Source organism: Rousettus aegyptiacus, unplaced genomic scaffold (assembly GCF_014176215.1).
Source record: "Rousettus aegyptiacus isolate mRouAeg1 unplaced genomic scaffold, mRouAeg1.p scaffold_m13_p_9, whole genome shotgun sequence".
Taxonomy (NCBI): Eukaryota; Metazoa; Chordata; class Mammalia; order Chiroptera; family Pteropodidae; genus Rousettus; species Rousettus aegyptiacus.
Window position 1 is genome coordinate 62813718 of NW_023416312.1, and position 14614 is coordinate 62828331.

At 35.0% G+C, this 14614-nt stretch overlaps 1 protein-coding gene across 5 annotated transcripts in view; it reads right to left on the minus strand.

Annotated features, from left to right (window-relative positions):
- The window catches only part of PWWP3B (PWWP domain containing 3B), a 29292-nt gene extending 15025 nt beyond the window's left edge, over positions 1-14267 (minus strand). For 3 of the 5 annotated variants that reach the window (XM_016166762.2, XM_016166763.2, XM_016166759.2), the window contains exons 1-3: positions 14209-14267; positions 10311-10384; positions 7014-7190 (exon numbers count right to left, since the gene is read on the minus strand). The gene's annotated coding sequence lies outside the window, so the exon portion shown is untranslated. Of the gene's footprint in view, positions 1-7013; positions 7191-10310; positions 11279-14208 lie in introns of those variants that run through there. The other 2 variants (XM_036227056.1, XM_016166760.2) reach the window with 2 other exon arrangements.
- Positions 14268-14614: the final 347 nt, after the last annotated feature.

Here is a 14614-nt window from a genome sequence, read left to right on the forward strand (position 1 = left end):
TGAGCTATAGTCTGTATGCCATCGCAGGCCACAGTGCCGTAGCAGTCTTGGAAACATAGGTTTGTTCCCACCAACAACACAGCACGGCTACAACTCGGGCTCAAGCCTAGGTTCCGCCAGCGAGACAACACACAGACCAAACTGGGGCTGACTGGCAGAGAGTGGACAGGGGACCAGGAGGGACCAGGCTAGTCGGGGAAGTGTTAATGTCCACTTAGAAAGGGGGTTGCAAGAGAGGGGGCTGCAGCAGAGGGCCCTGCTCAGAGGGACTCAATAGAATTTTAACAATGGGAAATGGAGAAATGATGTGTTTTTTTTTCAACAAACAGTGCTGGAAAAATTGAACATTGTATGCAGAAAGTCATTTCGACCCCTTAGCTAAGACCATACACAAAAATTAACTTGAATAAATTACTACTGACTTAAGTGTAAAAGCAAAGATTATAACACTTCTAGAAGAAAACAAAGTAGAAAGTCTTTGAGATCTTCATTTAGGCAAAGATTTATTAAGACAAAAAGCATGGGCCATAAAAATTTTGACAAATTAGAAAAATTCTGCTCTTCAAAAAATAAAATGAAAATCCACAGAGTGGGAAAATATATTTGGAAAACATATTTGATAAAGAACTTTTATCTAGACTATATAAAGAATTCTGATGATTCAATAATAACCCAGTAAAACTGGACAAAATTTAAAAAGACACTTAAAAAAAGTACCCCTACTCTCTGAAAGTTTGTGTTAAGCCACTCCACTTTTACATTACATTAGTACCTGTTTTCACTAACCAAACAAAAAAAATCTTAAGAGGATTTCCACTTTTATGAAAAAAGTGAAAACAGCATTCAGCGTGTTTTGCAGTGAGCAGTTATAGAGGCATCTTGTACCCCCAGCAGTAACAATGACACTGCCCAGCTATTTCCCTGGAAACTAGAGTCAGCATCAACCAACCATAACTTTGAACTGTGTGAGCATCTGTGCTTTATCCAGATTTTTTGTGTGGGTGTGCGTCTGCTGTTGGCAAGATGCGTTCTAAGGTTTCGGAAAAGCTTAAAACAGCTTGTAAAGGTGTTAGGCTTAGCATAAAATTGGATGTAATTAACCATATTTGGTATGATTTAGTAGGTTACTTTTGGGGTGTGGGGATGCTAAGTTTTATTTCCATATAAATTATTTGTAATTCCTTCTTTGCTTTATGCCATTTTGGCTTATGAAGGGTTTCAGTGGAACACTATACTTTCAGATAGTGGGAGAAATCTGTATATGACTGTCAAATGAATACTTTAAAAAGATGTTCCAATGGTATTAGTAGTTAAAGATATGCAAGTAAAACCAAAATGACACACCACTAACACTTTTGTAAGATTGGCTAATATTAAATAGAGAAAAAAACTGACAGTATCAACTGCTGGCAATGATGCAGAGCTACTGGAATTCATACATTTCTGGTGGAAAGATATCACAGCTTGCTTTAGTAAACTGTTTGGCAGCTTCTAATACAGTTAGACATACATTTACTATATAAACCTGAAATCCCACTCCTATGTGTTTACCCAGGAGAAATGAAAACGTATGTACAGAAAAAGGTTTTTTTTCTGCAATGTTTATAACAATTTGAATCATAATTACCAAAACTATAAATCTATTGGTGAGTAGACACACAAATTGTAGAATAGAATACCTCTAAGCTATAATATGGAATAAATTAATAAATGCAGCAACATGGGTAAATATCAGAACCATTATGATAAATTAAAGACACCAGATGCAAAAGGCTACATATCGTATGGTTCCATTGATATGACATTATGAAAAATGAAAAACTATAGGAACAGAATTTACATCAGTGGTTGCCAAGATCAGGGTAGAGAGAGTATTAACTTCAACAGGGCAGGAGGGAACATTTTGGAGTTACGGAAATATTCTATAACTTGACTGGACAGGCATAACTCACTTTATTGTGCTCTGCTTTATTGTGCTTCACAGATACCATGCATTTTTTTTAGAAATTGAAATATTTTGGCAACCCTGCCTTGAGTAAGTCCTTTGACAACATTTTTCCAACAGCATCTGCTCACTTCATGTTTCTGTGTCACACTTTGGTAATTCTCACAATATTTTAAACTCTTTCATTATTATTGTATTTGTTATGGCAAACTGTAATCAGTGATCTTTGATGTTACCATTGTAATTGCTTTGGGGCACCACAAACCGCACCCATATAAGATAAATGTGTGTACTCTGACTGCTCCACTGACTTGCCGTTTCTCTGTCTCTCCATCCTCCTCAGGCCTCCCTATTCCCTGAGACACACAATATTGAAATTAGGCCAATTAATAATCCTACAATGACCTCTAAGTGCTTAAGTGAAAGAGTTGCATATCTCTCACTTTCAATCAAAATAGTCAATGGCCCCTAAGACACAGGTGCAAATAACTAATGCTGGCTAAACAAAGTTGAAATCTTATTATTAATGTTCACTGGCTGAATGTCAGCCGACCGAAAGGTGAAAAATATCAGAAGGAAACCTACTAAGAACGAACATCGCAGGTAAGAAAAGGCAAGCCAAACAGTAAATCACTGCCAGGGCTGAAGGGACAACATAGTCTCTGGTCAAATGTATGTGGACATGATAGAGTAAAAAGAAAAAAAATAGCAACCAGTGACCTAGAGGTCACAAGAAGATAAACTTTCTATCTTTGGAAGTTTTGTATTCCCCTGGTAATGCTAACCTACACAGTACAATGGATGAAGCTGCTAAAAAGTCAAGATTCAGTATGATAGAACAGGAAACATATTAAAAGAAATTTTAAAAGGTTGATAAGGACCTCACAACTTCATCATCACACACATAGCAAACAAAGCTTTACTACACTCTGAGTATTAAAGTAGAGAGACTGGTGTTCTTCCTGGGATTAACAAACAAAGAGATCGCTATGGGACCTGCCTTGGGGGATTCAAAGAAAAAAAATCCTCCTCTCCCCCACACCCATGGTCATTCTCTGAAACATCCGCAGGAAAAGATCCAGACTGGACCAAAATTATTCCTGTCACCACTCTGAATAAAGGTACTTATCAATTCTTTAGTAAGGAGATATGAGAGACTGCTAAAAATATAATATTTAAACTTCAGAGTTTCTCAGACAAGTGTTAAGGCAAGGCTACCTATTAGAATTTCTCAAACAGATAGATATACAGACATGGGCTTGGGACAGAGTTCTAACTTTATTAGCTGACTGGAGGGACAACTGGTACTACCAGATATTAAAATAATTTTTATTTTTTTATTTTTTTTTTCAATTACAGTTGACATACAATATGCTATTAGTTTCAGTTGTATGACACAGTGATCAGAGTTATATACCTTATGAAGTGATCACCCTGATAAATCTAGTACTCATCTGACACCATACATAATTATTACAATATATTAACCATATTCCCTGTGCTATACTTAACATCCCCATGACTATTTTGTAACTACCAATTTGTATTTCTTAATCCCTTCTCTTTTTTCACCCACTCCCCCTACACCTCTCCCATCTGGCAACCATCAAAATGTTCTCTGTATCTAAAATTTCATCAACAGTCTAAGAAGTAGCAAGGAGTAGATATGGACATAAGAAAGAAGGGGAAAAGAAGAAAAAAAGTGCAAAATAAATGACTGAAAATCTGAATGTGCATATGTTTGACTGCTGCATCTGGATAGACTAGAAATCAATCGGTGAACTCTGAATCATCTAGAAAAATCCTTTGGGCATTGGTCTGTGTTTAACTGCCTGTTTAACCACACCCACACACCCACACACACAAAACACAGTAATTTTAGAGGCTTCTATTGCTTTAGGGCTAGTAAATCATTTTTTCCTTCTGTGTGTATACATAGCTTCCTGAAACCTTGCAAGGAAGTTTAAAAGTAATTCTGAATGGGTGATACTAAAGGATACTCACTTAAAAGAAAAGGCAAAGAGAAAATAGAATAAGCTAAGGTATGTCTTCTGTCAAAGGAGAAAGAAAATAAATAATGAAAATAGAAAAGACGTACAAAATGGTGAATACTGGGCACCAAAAAAAAAAAAAGAAAACATACTGCGGTTGGGTAAAATATTTAAAAATACAAGAACACAAGAGAAGTTGTTATATACTGCCCCAGTATGTAAGCCTTATTATAGCTGTTACATATAATAAATGAATGAGTGTGTGTATAGTAGGAAATTGGGACGGGGGGTGTTGGTGAGTGCATCAAGGACACCATTTTTGTTATTGGATACTTTGGTGCTTCTTGAGCTTTATTCTAGGGTAATCTTTCAACTTTTTAAAGCTGCCTGTGCTGCCCAATCTATGCAAAGTAGCCAGATACAGTACTGAGGTTTTTGTCTCTTAGACTCAATGACCAAATTAAGAGGATAAACTTAGGGGTCAGATATTTGGACCCACTGACTACCTAAGGATTTCTTGAGTCAGGCAGTGGGCTGGGGCCTCCAAGACTTCTATAAGTAGACATCATTATACCCATTTGTATAATTTCTTTATAGGAATTTAACATATTTGATTCTTTCCTAACACTAGAATCCAAAGATTTTAACTTAAAATATTATGGCTACTGAGCCAGAATCAAAATAAATTGTACTCCATTCTCTCAACTTAACCATGTTTTAACACAAAATGGAAAGAGTCTTCTTAACAATGTCACCTGGATCGTGGAGGGTCTGGCCATATGATCTGGGTGTTTTGATTTTCACTCTAGCTGCTCGTCCAACAGAGCTTTCTCCCTGCTTGACATGCCCATGTAGCACCGCTTTTCTGGGGCTCAACTGGCTTCACATGCAGATTCCCCAAATCATGAGCATCTAATTAACTTACGCTGTCTGAAAGCAGACAGAGAATCAAACCAATTGAAAGGAAATGGCTTAAAAAAACTTCCCTAACAAAATTTTAGCAGGCGTGTCATTCTGAAACACAGTAAAGAGATGAAATCTCATCTGTGATGTAGATGCCATGTTTATTTTCCTTTTTGTTCTCATTATTTGAAATTCTCTCTGTGACACAGTTATTTGGTTCATGCTAAAATCATCTCTCTCGGGAAAAGTGTGAAGTGGGGACAGGGAGCAGAGTAATAATTGCCTTGTGTCTTCTGTAGGCCAAATTCAATGTAACTGTATTTTTAATGCTTTCTTTTTGAGTTCTCACATCAATCCTAATGTGGGGCTTTTTATTCTAGACACATACAAATTTGTAAACAGAACTACAATAACACTTTGCATATTGTTTCACAGCCTGCTAATACAAAATACATTTCATGGCTTTGTTTGCTCACTTCACAAAAATAGTTGCCTAAATTTGGAAAATCTGGCAAGCACCATCTTGTGACCAGCATCAGAACTGCATCTCGTTACTACCAAAGCTCTTCTTATGGGAGAAGGGTAGGAACTACATCCTGCCAAGCCAACAGTTTTCTCAGGCTTCTAGAATATACTATGCTCAAATTTAGACTTTTGTTATTCATTACACAAAAAAATGGAATGCTAATGTCTTTACTTCAAATAACCTGACCAAAAGAAAATTGCATGCTTACAGAAAATTAAAAAGATAAAGATTTGTAAAAAGAAAGTATAATTCTGGAAAAAATAATATTGTTTCTTGAAATCCTTCCATATTTTTTCTTTATATATGTATATGAATGCATGTCACTTTAGACCACTTTACCACACTCAAGCCCATGCTTTCAGTTTTTTCCACATAAGTATTTTCAATGTGATTTTTTAATGAATCACTTCAAATGTAATTCACCCCCAATTTGAAATATTTTATCTAAAACTTTTTTATAATATTCTTTAAAATGACTAAATATGTATTAATTATTTTTAAATAGATAGTAAAGTGTCCTGTCTCTCCAACCACACAAATAATCCCATTAGTAGGTAGCCTTGCCTTATTTTTTTTTTCTGATTTTGTTACACCCATTGTATTAACATGGTCCTTTATATTTAAACGGCATATGCGGTGCTTGCCATTCTGTAATATTCAGTTTTCACCTAATACTTCTGAGACATGTTCAAATCACTACATGTTCATACTTCCATTTGTCAGCTATGCAATATTCAACTGTATGGATGCACTATGCCACATAATATTTTTAAAACTGCTAATAGAAATAAACCAGATCCTCTCTCAGATACAGAAAAATAGTTCTTGCTGACGATGACCATACCTGTGGTCAGAAAGAATGAGTTGCGAGGAGGACACATACAGGGCAATAGCTAACACAGCAACCAGGATACGTAAATGCTTGATCAGGTCCAGGGAAATTTCCACTATTGGCAAAAAACAAGGGGGGTACACTTGCTTGTCTGTATGTGTCTATGAACGTTTATGTGTCTGAACCAAAGGGTATGCTGTTTCAGCTTCATGTTGCTCTTCTAATTATAAAAAATTATCATGAAATAAAGCAATTTAAAATATGTTGAAATTGATTAAAAACATATTTTGAAACCCCCAGTAATCTGAACACTCCAGCGATGCTGACTGTTAACAGAGATGTCTAGTTCCCTCTTTAAGGAAAATGTTTCTATTTTTTACAAATGTTATCACTCAACAGCATATCTGGATCTCTTCCATGCTCCTGCACATTCAAATTTGCGTTTGTATATCCCAATCACTTTTTATGTTTACATTTTCTATCAGTTTTGTGTAGAATAAATGTTTAACTCAAAATATAATAAACTGTAATGAAGATAGAAACATGGCCATGTAAAAAATTAACATGAACAACATGTCTCACTGAAGTCTTAATTTAGAAGCTGTAATCTGATCACCCATTCCCACACTGTGGACTTCAGAAAATATCGGAAGAAAATAAATTTTCGGGGGGATTGATTCTGTCACAATAACAATTTTCCCCAAACTATATTTCATTACTGTCTCTCGCAGGCAATAATCTCTAATTTTTTATCACTGTAACACCAAAGCCCAAAGAAAGTCCCAGAAAAAAAACTAGCTTTAAGACAGCCATTACCTTGAAGCTTCTTGTCAGCTGCAGCCTCTTGAAATGCAGCCCCTCCCCCAAGGCTGGCCCGGCACAGCTCCCTTCCAAGCTTCTCAGAGAATGCTCCGCCCCTTCACTGTGATGGGGAAAGCAGGGGGCCTTTCCCTCAATTAGAGGGAGGAGAATCGCCAAGTTAACTGAAATTCACTTAAAGGGGAAAAACATTCATTTTTAAAGGACTTGAAAGCAAAGTCGCAACACGTGTCTCTTTAATTTCCATTCAAAACACAGGGGTAGGTGATTTCCTGAAAAGAAGTAGCAAATCCTTTTATCAAATCCTAAAGACCCAGTTAAAAAAACACTCTTACCACATTGTCCAATTTGGTGACAGACAGAGGGGAGGGGGTTGGGGGGGCTGGGAGAATTGGGTGAAGGATTAAAGAAGTACAAATTAATAGTTGATAGCTGGGCACAGGGAATGCAGTTAGCATTAATATGATGACTAAATGGAGGGCCAGGGGAGGGAGGGAGCAATCTGGGGAATCATTTTAAGAACAATATAGATGTCTAACCAATGTACTGTATACTTGAAACTAATTTAAATAAATATTTATTTTAAAAAATTTCTTGCATATTTTTTCTTGCCTTTTCTGACACCTTATTTTTACAAAAGATGTTAAGACACGGCTGGTCAAATTTCATTAAAAAGACCCACTAGGTCCTTGTTTGTGATTGAAGTGAATTAATATATTATTTTGTGGAGAATTAAATTTCTACAGTTTTAGTCCTTCTGGCCCTGGGACATGATATGCCTCTTTTTAATCAAGTTGTCTCATTCATCCTTCAGAATGTCTCAGTTTTTTCAAGCAAAATCATTTTTAAACATAACACATCAATCAAAATCCTTAAAGAAAAGATGTATCTGAATATAATAAAATTGAAAAAAACAACTTTATGGTAAAAGCACAATGAAAGTTAAAAACAGAACTTGACATGTCTAACCAATGTACTGTATACTTGGACCTAATAATAAAATAAAAATAAAAAATAAAAAAAAACTTTACGAAACTTTTAATTAAAATTTCTAGAGATTAATAAACTCTTTACAAATTAATAAGAAATAAGCAGCAAAATTAAAAATAAGCAAAGGGAAAAATTCTAAATAAAAAATGAGCAAAGGACATAAAAAAGCAATTCACAGTGTTCTGAGCGCATAATTCTTCCTCGCTTCCGATATTTGCTTCCCTATGAGCAAACTCATGTAGTACAACTATGAGTATCTCTGTACAGTTGCAAGCCCCTAGCCTGTTTGGTAGGTTTAAATTTACTGTTATAAGGCCCACTTGACACTCACAATAATCATTGTCCTTCAATTTATCATCTCCTTATGCAAAAGCTAAAATCTTGGCTTCCAACTGCAACTTCATTTGTTTTATATCAATTTGTTCAATTTGTCCAGTGCAGAACGGGAGGCACTATACGTAGGGGCTCCTCAAAACTCAATTCAAAATAAAGATTAAAACTGAACAATGCATAAAAGATACTCACCTCTCCTAATAACCAAGGAGATGTAACGATAAAGAACAATGAGATTTCATTTTTCTACCCAATATGACTTACAAAGGAACAATGAAATGATACATTGGACAGTTGGCAAAGGAGCGATAAAATGGGCACTTTTGAGCTCTCTCGCTCATGAGCAAGGTCATAAAGCTGGAAGAGGGCAAGACAAAATCAAAGCCAAAGTCTATCAGACTCCCAAACAGAAGGATGTTTTCTCTATCAGTACTCACTGCCTCCTGGGCTTGGAATCCTGTCCCTTGGTAGAAACAAAGATATCATTCATTTTCAGATTGCAATGGAACTCGCGAACATGACCCCAGAGTGAGTATTACTTAATCTTATGTCCCTGCTGGTGAACATATTGGTCATCTACCACCATCTTCAGTAACTACCATACTTGTCTATGAACTCTATCTTTTGCATACATCTACATTCCCACACGAATTTTAAAAATATATATTTTTCTGCACTATGCTTTTGCACTGACCATATCTGTAGGATAGTATTCACTTGGCTATAGAGCAGTCATAACATGTCTCTTTGTGTTGCAGGGTTTGGCAGTACCTTCCCTTTCAGATATGGCTATTCCTGGACAGGGAATGAAAATCATTTGTTATACAGACAAATGTCCATTTCATTCCATTTCATTCATAACTGACAACTCCTTATTCTTGTGCTTTTATTGTTTGCAATTGCTAATCCAATATAGGAAAATCATATTTCTATTCTCTTTTATTGAGCTTTTTGTTCACAAAATAGTCAATAAATTAAAAAATAAACTTTAGATTTTTATTTTCTTTAAACTTAGAAGTGTTGTATCCCAGGAAGTGCTAAAACCTATGAAGACCAATGGATCCTTCTTAGGATTCTCTTAAGATAATATTATGCTGTTTAAAAACAAAAATATTATAAAACATAGATGAAGTTGGTGAGACTCTCACAAACCCATCCATTATATAGTGAATGAGTAAACATGACTCCTATCTCCTGTCACCCTCAGGTTAAAGAAACAGATCTGCAGTATGACATAGCTCTTTCCATAATTAACAAAGAGAAAGAAAACTGTCTGTCTGCACTGGGGACTCTAAAGAAAGAAGTCATAATTTTTTCAGAGACACATAAGGGTCAAGCTGCATCAAAATCATTCCAGTAACCAATCTGAATAAAGGACACCAAGGGTTCTTTGATGAGGAGATATGGATTTCTATTGGCAGAACCCAAAGTCTAGCCTTTAAGAGTTTGTCACAAAGGCTTTATGACAGTTACGTTTTTGAAGTGTTCAAATAAAGGCAGGCAGACAGTTCTGGGTTTGAGACCTTTATTAGCTCAGTGGAGAGAAAACTTTCAAATCGTTGACAGCTCTGCTAAGCTGTCATCTCCTCATACTAGATAGCATAGTTAAGAAAGATGCATGAGTCACATTGCGTCTCTGATATTAATCTAGATTATGTAAATATTAAACCATATTTAATGGCACAATAATAGAAAAGAGTTTAGTACCTTTCTAAGTGTGTAGTAAGAGACAGACGAGATAGGAGGCATAAGAAAATGGGAAAAAGTCCCAATTCAACCACAAAGGCACTGAATTTGCACATGTTCAATTACTGTAACTGGATATAGATAAGAAATCAATCATTAGATACAAAATATGGTGGAAAAATCCTTAGGTCACAGGTCTGGCTTTAGCTGCCTGGTGTTCCAGAAAAGCAGTGTTTTTGAAGCACACATAACTCTATTGCATTTAGGCTAGTAAATGATTCTCACCTGCTCCGGTCTCTTCTTATCCTTCAGAAACTTCACAAAAATAGCTTCAATAAAGTGTTTTCAATGGGTAATGACTGGATTAGATTAAAACATGGCAAAAAAAAAAAGAAAACAGATCAGATAAGAAATTTACTTACTAAGCAGAAAGCATGGGGAAATGAGAATGGAGACAATACAAATCACAATAGATACTGAGTATCAGACCAGGTCAGAGATGTGGAACATATTTTGGGGGAGCAGAACAAAAACAGAAAGAAGTATTATAACACAAACCAAATATCTTATCTTTACTATTTCTATTGTACTATAAGAAGGGAATGTGTGTGGGAGGGGCTTTGGTGGTGTCATAGACATTATTTGTGTTCCTGGATAATTTGGGCCTTTTGGACCTCACTGGGTTATCATGAGTAAATGCTGGGCTTTAATGTTTCCTAAGCTGCTATTGCTGTCTTGTCTGTCCAAAACAGCCAAAGTTCTCATGGACACAGATAGTGGGGTTCAGCACCAACAACCTCATTAAGAGAATGACTTTAAGAGTCAGAGATTTGTGATCGTTGTTGGAAAAACAAATAAATATGTTAAACCACTACCAAAAATTATTCAAGAGAGTACACAGATGTCTAGTTAAGGGAGGTCATAAGATCTTCAGCAGGTCTTAAGAGATCTTTGTAACTATGCTATCTTGTATGTGGTGATAATAATCTAGCATAACTGTCAAGGGCTGGAAAATCACACCACTCGCTGGATCCTCAGTTAAACACTTGAATAGGCTCTTAAATGATTTCTTCATAGTAGTTTAATGTATGAAAAATTTCCCCCAAACTAGAAGCTATGACGTGTAATTACAAAACATTATGGCAACAGAATAGGCAGCAAAAAAATCTGGGTAAATCTGCACCTCAAATTTTCAATTTAATATGATTTTAATATAAAATGTGGCTTTTAATTTAAAATGTATTATATCCCAAGTTCACAACATGTTTATTTATTTATTTTACTTTTATTTATTATTTTATTTTATTTTTCAATTACAGTTGGCATACAACATTGTATTAGTTTCAGGTGTACAACATATCAACATGTTTTTAATGTGAAATATTTCATGAACTGGGAAGAGCTTTTCTCAATGTCATGTAGATCAAGGAGAGACTGGCCCTGTGACTCGGTTGTTTTCTCATTCTAGCCACTTGTCCAACAGAGCCTTCTCCCTGCTCTATACAACTGTGCTTTTCTGGGGCTCAACTGGTTTCATATGCAGATACCCCAGGTCATGTGCATCTGATTAATCTAGGCTGTCTGAAAGCAGACAAAGAATCAAACTAATTGAATTGGAAACAGTATGAAGAAACTGCCCTACCAAAACTTTAGCAGGCATGTCCTTCTGAAACACAGTAAGGAGATGAAATCTCATCTGTGATGTAGATGCCATGTTTATTTTCCTTTTTGTTCTTATTTGAAATGCTGTCTGTGATACAATTGTTATTTGATTCATGCTAAAATCATCCCTTTCCTGAAACATGATGTGGGGAGAAGAAAAAAGGGAATAACAATTGTCTTGTGTCTTCTATTTGCTAAATCTGTACAGCTACTTTTAAAAACGGTTTTCTGCTTGAATTCTCGCATCAAGCCTTGTATGGGTCTTGTTTCTGTTACACACACACACACTCACACACACACACACCTATATACCTATATATATTGCATATGTCACATATATATTGTATTTATATGCCATATATATTGCATATATATAAGCAATTTTTCAACAGAAATGCAATCACACACTAATACTGTCTTGTAATCTGCTAATACAAAATACATTTGTATTGATTCGTTTGTCCATTTCATAAAAATGGTTGCCTGGAGAAAATTTCAGACATCTGGCAAGTGCCATCTTGTGACTAGAACCAGAACTGCAGTCACCCAGGTCCTTAGTGAGGAAGGGTGGAAACTATAGCCATTGAGACAGTAGCCTTCTCAGAGGCTTCTAGATTTTTTTTTGCTCAATTTGAGTTGTGTGTGTTATGTAAAACTGTGATCATAATTCTTCATTTTAACGTTATTGTGTATCATTCTTCATCTTCTGATTTTTCAAAAAAGTAAATCCCCACAATAATGATCAAAATATACTGGTTATATTTCTGGATTTTTCCTATAGATACTTATAAATGTGTATGGTTTTTGAAATCAGACCTCTAAATCTCCCAAGAATATATTTGAATATCTTCCCACATCAATATTGTCTACATTATCTTTTTGTAAATTACTTTTGAAAGATTTTTTCTATATTTCTAAAATTAATCTTATTTTCTCATAATGAAAATTATTCAAGCTTACTCTCTTCAAAATAACATTTTAAAAATGGAGAAATATAATACATAGAAGGTTGAAATGTTCTGTCTCTCCAACTATGCTTATATCTCAAATTAATAAAGTAGCCTGTATATTTCCATATTTTTCTTGCATATATTGTATTAATACAAGCCATTCTGCAATTTGCTTATTTTCAGAATATATCTTGTAAATCTTTTATTAGCATTGCATTTAGTTTATTGCATTAGCTTATTCTTTTTATACCTGCATAGTATTCAACGTTATGGATGCACTATCTTATATGACCATTCCATAATGTTTTAAACATGTTTTGAATTCTTTCTCAAAAGTACATAAAATGCAAATAAAAATCTTCTGCTTGAATCAAAGTCTGGAGTATAGTTTAAATATTTCAATTGCAAGAAAAGCACGAGCAACCAGATAACCAGCCATCTGAGAGCCACAGAAAAATCCAACTTCAGCTAAGGACAATGCAGCATATGTGGGTAACTATTTAAATATCTGTAAAAAAAATGGAGTGTTTCCTTTCAGCTCCATTGTTTCCGAAAAAAAAAACCAACAAAAACTAAAAGTACATAAAATCTGAAGAAAATACCCTCAAAACTCTAGGCCCTGAGTTGCTCAAATCTCTTCGATTTCATACATATATACTATTTGCAATTACATTTATTCACTCACATATTTAAACACTTTTCCATGTTTGTTTACACATTTTTTTTAAAAGTTAGTTTTTCCCCATGTTTTTAAATTCTCATCTCAAGTTATTTTCATGCTGACATAGGTACTAAATGCTAAGTGAAATGGGGAAGAAAGAAGTGAATATTTTCCTCTCCTTCTTCCTTAGACATCTTTTATTACTAGATATATTGTTTGTTGTATTTTATTATGATAATATGTCTCTTCTTTAGATAATTTTCAAACATTTTTCATATTACAGTAAAAATAGAAATATATAATTCTTTTGATAGGGATGTGAACAAAGGTTATCTTTTGCATATCTACAAAATAGCGATTATTTTAAGACATTGAGTATCTCCTTACAAATAACCAAACTTTTAATTGCCTGAGTACTTAAATATGCAATTATACATTACTTCAGGTTTTTACTATATAAACCACTAAAACCATAAGAGTTGTTAGAAACACAATCAACACAACCAAAGTAATATAAAAAGCCAAGATTCCCAACTAACAACTTCATTTTTCATTTGAGATTATCACAATCTTTTTTCTCAAAATAAAGAAAATTAATTTCTCAAGTTTTGTGTCATCATTTATCTCTGTTACCGCTGCTTTTTTATGGAAATATAAAATGCCCTATTCGAAAGTTAGCTTTTGCCAATCTCTTGAAGAAATTTTTCCGCAGGTGTAATCTGATCACAACCTCCCCCACTTTTAAAATATGGACGTTTAAAATATCTGAAGAAATACAAAATCCAGATATTAATTCCCTCACAGAAACAACGACGCTCACAAAACGACACTCCTTTCCTGCAACTCCAAAGCAGCAGTCCCAAGTCTCCAGAAATTTCCAAAAATAACTGGATTTTAAAACAGCCATTACCTCCAAGCTTCTGCTCTTCAGCCGAGGCCTCCGAAGTCTGTTTGTAATGCGCTCCTCCCCCAAGACTGGCCAGGCACTGCTTTCTTCCAAGCTTCTCGAGGATGCTCCGCCCCCTCTCTGTGATGGAGAAAGCAGAAAGGTCCTTCCCTCAAATAGAAGGTAAAAACATCAAGTTAAACCGAAATACAGTTAAAGGAAAAACAACGTTTATTTTAAAGAACTTTAAAGTGTAATGGCAACATATGTCTGTTCCACTTCCACACAAACCCCTAGAGTGGGTGATTTCCTGAAAAAAAAAGTAGAGGAAAAAGATAAATTCCTTTTGCTTTAGTAAAGATACAGTTGAACTATTTCTTACATATTTTTCAGGCCTTCTCTCATACTTTATCTCTGGTAAATTTAAGAC